The following is a 2,681-nucleotide window of genomic DNA, read 5'->3' on the forward strand; positions in this document are numbered from 1 at the left end:
GCCAAATAAAGAAAAACGAAACACATCCAATTTACAACCTAAAATATCTGCTCCATCGAAGAGTTACCCTTGAAGAACCACACAAAAGAAATGGTCCTGTACAATGCACCAACTGTCAAGAGTATGAACACACGAAATCATATTGCTTCCTACGCAGTGTCTGCGTGGTGTGTAGTGATTTATGTAAATCCCACATCAAAATGTACCCTTAAGTAAGAGGATTTCAATAAATTCTTAGTTCATCTAATTTTCTTCGGTTTAATCGGTTTCCATTTTCAACATACACCAAGTCCCCAACATCAAAATTATAATCTTTCCTATTTTTATCATATAAACTTTTATTATAATTGTGGTTCCTTATGCTATTTTCAAGAGCCTTTATTCTATCGTTTTCTAGGGCATTATCGTCTTCTCTAATTCTCAATTCTTTTGGTAATATTGCAGTATTTTCACCTTGTAATAAATATTTTGGACTGAACTTAGTGACTGTGTGTTCTGTTTCATTATATTTATCTACACAGTTGTGCGCAACAGTTGTCCATGCTAATTTATTATTTCATCATTGATTGTGCATCTGATTTTATTGACTAAAGTTTGATTAAGTCTTTCATTTAGGCCATTAGAAAACGGTGCGTTTACTGCTGTGAAAATCATTGTAATATTATTTTTTTCTAGATAGTTTTTAAATTCTCTAGAATTGATACCTGGGTATTGATCTGTTAGAATCATTTGTATTTCGTGTTCTTTTAGCACGTTTCCTGTCAATTTTATAAAATCATTGGCATTTTGTGTTTTTGACGTTAATATGTAAGCGAATCTTGTGAAATGATCAACAAGAAGATGTAGATATTTTTTTGTCGATCGTGAACCACCGAATCCACCTATGGTGTCTATGGAAACTATTTCGAATGGTTTTTTTGCGGGACCAAGATGAGGCATTAATCCAATTTTATCTTGTCCTCTTGACTTGTTCTTTATACAAATTTCGCACTTTTTACATATTTCTTTTATATGTTTTAAAATATTTTTCGCTGTATAATATGGTAAGACTTTGTTTTGCATTTGATTTACACCAATGTGACATAAAGTTTTATGAATGTCTTTAATAAAGTTCTTACAAAATTCCTCTGACAGTAAAATTTTCTCTTTCTTTCGAGTTTTTTTATAATACACAATATTTCTTATAAGTAATCTATCTTTGTTAGAGATTATATCATGATTTTTCTTTTGATCATCAAGAATGTCTTCTATTCTTATCAAATTCACAATTTTTAATTGTTCATAATCGTTTTCTTGCGGTTCTAACACTGGATTTCTACTCAAACAGTCTGCTTCTAAATTATCTTTGCCTGGGCGATATATTATTTGAAAATCATATTGTGATAAGTAATAAGTGAGGTCACCTAACTCTTCATCTGTTCTACCTTTGATATTCATTTTTTCGAGTGGTTTGTGGTCAGAAAATACTTTGAATGATCTGTTTATAAGCCAGTGTTGCCAGTATTTTACTGATTCTTTAATTGCTAAGCATTCTAGATAAATAGCTTTCTTTCTCTTTTGTGACTCATTTAATTTTTTTGAAAAATACGCTACTGGTTTTTCAATTTTGTTTGGTTGTTGTTGTTTTAATACAGCTCCTATTCCTTGCAAACTTGCGTCTGTATATATATGTATTGGCAGGTCTGGATCAAAAATAGCTAACACAGGTTGTGTACAAAGGAAATTTTTTATGTAATCAAAAGCTTTTTGACAGTCGTCAGACCAATTGAATCTTTGTCCTTTTCGTAATAAATTATGCAAAGGTTCTAGTATTATTGAGATTTTCGGCACATATTCATTATAAAAATTGATTTTTCCTAGGAATTGCCTAATATTCTTTTGATTTTTCGGATTTGGAAAATTTCGAATTGAAATCAGATTATCTTTTAATGATGAAATTGAGTTATATTTGATAATATGACCTAAATATTGAACAGAGTCTGATGCAAAAGTACATTTTGAAAGTTTTAATCTAAATCCTTCTTCTAGTATTGCTTCCAATAGTTGTGACAAATGATCTATATGTTCTTTGAATGATTTTGAAAAAATTAATATGTCATCAATGTAGTTTACTGTGAAATTTGATAGATTGTGTTTTCTTATTATATTGCTCAATATTCTTTGAAATATCGCTGGCGAAGTTTTCAACCCGAACGGTAAGCAAGTCCATTGAAATTGCCCCTCTTGGGTTACAAATGCGGTTTTTCTTCTATCTTCGATTCTTAATGGAATAGACCAAAACGCTGAATTTATGTCAAGTTTTGAAAAATATTTGCAGTTTCTTGTTTTTATAACCAAATCATCAATCAATGGGAATGGTTGTGATTGAGGAGCTACTATTTTATTCAAATCTCTAAAATCTATGCATAATCTTGATCTTTTATTTTCATCTCTTTTATATGCTAACGTAACTGGAGCAGCAAAAGGACTATATGATTCTTCTATTAGATTTCTTTTAAGTAACTGTGATATTTGTTCTTCTATTTCTTTTTTATCTTCAATTGTGCATCGATAAGGCCGTTTGCTACAATATTTATCAATTACCAGATCTATTCTGGCTTCATAATCTTTCACAACGCCTATATCGTATTTATCTTTTGCAAATATATTCTTATATTTATCTATAAAATTCTGTATTATTT

The sequence above is a fragment of the Bactrocera tryoni genome, unplaced genomic scaffold (assembly GCF_016617805.1).
Source record: "Bactrocera tryoni isolate S06 unplaced genomic scaffold, CSIRO_BtryS06_freeze2 scaffold_25, whole genome shotgun sequence".
In the NCBI taxonomy this organism is placed as follows: Eukaryota; Metazoa; Arthropoda; class Insecta; order Diptera; family Tephritidae; genus Bactrocera; species Bactrocera tryoni.